The sequence below is a fragment of the Schistocerca gregaria genome, unplaced genomic scaffold, assembly GCF_023897955.1.
Source record: "Schistocerca gregaria isolate iqSchGreg1 unplaced genomic scaffold, iqSchGreg1.2 ptg000522l, whole genome shotgun sequence".
NCBI lineage: Eukaryota > Metazoa > Arthropoda > Insecta > Orthoptera > Acrididae > Schistocerca > Schistocerca gregaria.
In genome coordinates this window covers 1,482,024-1,486,128 of record NW_026061921.1, presented here as the reverse complement: position 1 = coordinate 1,486,128, position 4,105 = coordinate 1,482,024, and positions in this window count along the sequence as shown.

Below are 4,105 nucleotides of genomic sequence, written 5' to 3'. Positions count from 1 at the left end.
GCTATGTCGCGTGCTGCGGTATGCGGAGACACTAAAAGAACCATAGTAGAACACAGATGAAGCTTCTAAGTTTATGTTATAGCCAGTAAGAAGCAGTACAATTAAAGTTTTAGGTATCGTTTATTGACTTTTTTTCCCTTCTTTGGTGCCTTGGACATGAGCTAGGAACTTAAGATTATGCATGAAAGGGGAACTAGCAGCCGCGTTGCACGGTAGAATGTGAAAAGTGTTCATATGTAGTAAAAACCTGAGAAATCCGTCCGTTTTCGTCATTTGTTATCGAATCGGCTTAAAGCCAGATCGTCACATTGGCCGCTCATCTTTCTGAAACGGTTGTACTTATTGTCTGCAAAGCTATGTCGCGTGCTGCGGTATGCGGAGACACTAAAAGCACTATAGTAAAACACAGATGAAGCTTCTAAGTTGATGTAATAGCCAGTATGAAGTAGTACAATTCAATGTTTTAGGTATCGATTATTGACTTTTTACCCTTCTTTGGTGCCTTGGACATCAGCTAGGAACTTAAGATTTTGCATGAAAGGAGGACTAGAAGCCGCGTAGCACGGGAGAATGTGAAAAGTGTTCATATGTAGTAAAAACCTTAGAATTCCGTCCGTTTTCGTCATTTATTTTCGAATCGACTTAAAACCAGATCGTCACATTGGCCGCTCTTCTCTCTGAAACGGTTGTACTTATCATCTGCAAAGCTGTGTCGCGTGCTGCGGTATGTGGAGACATTAAAAGCACCATAGTAGAACACACATGAAGCTTCTAAGTTGATGTAATAGCCAGTAAGAAGTAGTACAATTCAAGTATTAGTTATCGGTTATTGACTTTTTAGCTGGCTTTGGTGCCTTGGACATGAGCTAGGTCCTTAAGATTCTGCATGAAAGGAGGACTAGCAGCCGAGTTGCATGGGAGAATGTGAAAAGTGTTCATATGTAGTAATAACCTTAGAAATCCGTCCGCTTTCGGCATTTGTTATCGAATCGACTTAAAGCCAGATCGTCACATTGGCCGCTCTTTTGTCTGAAACGGTTACATTTATCGTCTGCAAAGGTATGTCGCGTGCTGCGGTATGTGGAGACACTAGAAGCACCATAGTAGAACACAGATGAAGCTTCTAAGTTGTTGTAATAGCCAGTAAGAAGTAGTACAGTTCAAGTTTTAGGTATAGATTATTGACTTTTTAGCTGGCTTTGGTGCCTTGGACATGAGCTAGGACCTTAACACAATGCATGAAAGGAGGACTAGCAGCCGAGTTGCACGGGAGAATGTGAAAAGTGTTCATATGTAGTAAAAACCTGAGAAATCCGTCCGTTTTCGTCATTTGTTATCGAATCGACTTAAAGCCAGATCGTCACATTGGCCGCTCTTCTCCCTGAACCGGTTGTACTTATCGTCTACAAAGCTATGTCGCGTGCTGCGGTATGCGGAGACACTAAAAGGACCATAGTAGAACACAGATGAATCTTCTATGTTGATGTAATAGCCAGTAAGAAGTAGTACAATACAAGTTTTAGGTATCGATTATTGACTTTTTACCCTTCTTTGGTGGATTGGACATCATCTAGGAACTTAAGATTTTGCATGAAAGGAGGACTAGAAGCCGCGTAGCACGGGAGAATGTGAAAAGTGTTCATATGTAGTAAAAACGTTAGAAATCCGTCCGTTTTCGTCATTTGTTATCGAATCGACTTAAAGCCAGATCGTCACATTGGCCGCTCTTCTCTCTGAGACGGTTGTACTTATCGTCTGCAAAGCTATGTCTCGTGCTGCGGTATGCGGAGACACAAAAAAGCTCCATAGTAGAACACAGATGAAGCTTCTAAGTTGATGTAATTGCCAGTAAGAAGTAGTACAATTGAAGTTTTAGGTATCGATTATTGACTTTTTACCATTCCTGCGTGCCTTGGACATGAGCTAGGACCTTAACATTCTGCATGAAAGGAGGACTAGCAGCTGAGTTGCACGGGAGAATGTGAAAAGTGTTCATATGTAGTAAAAACCTGAGAAATCCGTCCGTTTTCGTCATTTGTTATCGAATCGACTTAAAGCCAGATCGTCACATTGGCCGCTCATCTCTCTGAACCGGTTGTACTTATCGTCTGCAAAGCTATGTCGCATGCTGCGGTATGCGGAGACCCTAAAAGCACCATAGTAAAACACAGATGAAGCTTCTATGTTGATGTAATAGCCAGTAAGAAGTAGTACAATTCAAGTTTTAGGTATCGGTTATTGACTTTTTACCATTCTTTGGTGACTTGGACATGAGCTACGACCTTAAGATTTTGCGTGAAAGGAGGACTAGCAGCCGCGTTGCACGGGAGAATGTGAAAAGTGTTCATATGTAGTAAAAACCTTAGAAATCCGTCCGTTTTCGTCATTTGTTATCGAATCGACTTAAATCCAGATTGTCACTTTGGCCGCTCTTCTGTCTGAAAAGTTTACATTTATCGTCTGCAAAGCTATGTCGCGTGCTGCGTTATGCGGAGACACTAAAAGCACCATAGTACAACACAGATGAAACTTCTAAGTTGATATAATAGCCAATAAGAAGTAGTACAATTCAAGTTTTAGTTAGCGATTATTGACTTTTTAGCTGGCTTTGGTGCCTTGGACATGACCTAGGACCTTAGGATTTAACATGAAAGGAGGACTAGCAGCCGCGTTGCACGGGAGAATGTGAAAAGTGTTCATACATAGTAAAAGCCTTATAAATCCGTCCGTTTTCGTCATTTGTTATCGAATCGACTTAAAGGAAGATCGTCACATTGGCCGCTCTTCTCTCTGAAACGGTTGTACTTACTGTCTGCAAAGCTATGTCGCGTGCTGCGGTATGCGGAGACACTGAAAGCTCCATAGTAGAACACAGATGAAACTTCTAAGTTGATGTAACAGCCAGTAAGAAGTAGTACAATTCAAGTTTTAGGTATCGATTATTGACTTTATACCCTTATTTGGTGCATTGGACATGAGCTAGGAACTTAAGATTTTGCATGAATGAAAGACTAGCAGCCGCGTTGCACGGGAGAATGTGAAAAGTGTTCATATGTAGTAAAAACCTGAGAAATCCGTCCGTTTTCGTCATTTGTTATCGAATCGACTTAAAACCAGATCGTCACATTGGCCGCTCTTCTCTCTGAGACGGTTGTACTAATCGTCTGCAAAGCTATGTCGCGTGCTGCGGTATGCGGAGACACTAAAAACTCCATAGTAGAACACAGATGAAACTTCAAAGTTGATGTAATAGCCAGTAAGAAGTAGTACAATTCAAGTTTTAGGTATCGATTATTGACTTTTTACCCTTCTTTAATGCCTTTGGATATGAGCTAGGAACTGAAGATTTTGCATGAAAGGAGGACTAGCAGCCGCGTTGCGCGGGAGAATGTGAAAAGTGTTCATATGTAGTAAAAAACCTGAGAAATCCGTCCATTTTCGTCATTTGTTATCGAATCGACTTAAAGCCAGATTGACACATTGGCCGCTATTCTGTCTGAAACGGTTACATTTATCGCCTGCAAAGCTATGTCGCGTGCTGCGGTGTGCGGAGACACTAAAAGCACCATAGTAGAACACAGATGAAACTTCTGTTGATGTAATAGCCAGTAAGAAGTAGTACAATTCAAGTTTTAGTTATCGATTATTGACTTGTTAGCTGGCTTTGGTGATTTGGACATGAGCTAGGGCCTTAACATTTTGCATGAAAGGAGGACTAGCAGCCGAATTGCACACGAGAATGTGAAAAGTGTTCATATGTAGTAAAAACCTAAGAAATCCTTCGGTTTCCGTCATTTGTTATCGAATCGACTTAAAGCCAGATCGTCACATTGGCCGCTCTTCTCTCTGAAACGGTCGTACTTACGTCTGCCAAGCTATGTCGCGTGCTGCGGTATGCGGAGACACTAAAAGCGCCATATTGGAACACAGATGAAGCTTCTATGTTGATGTAATAGCCAGTAAGAAGTAGTACAATAGAAGTATTAGTTATCGTTTATTGACTTTTTAGCTGGCTTTGGTGCCTTGGACATGAACTAGGACCTTAACATTTTGCATGAAAGGAGGACTAGCAGCAGAGTTTCACGGGAGAATGTGAAAAGTGTTC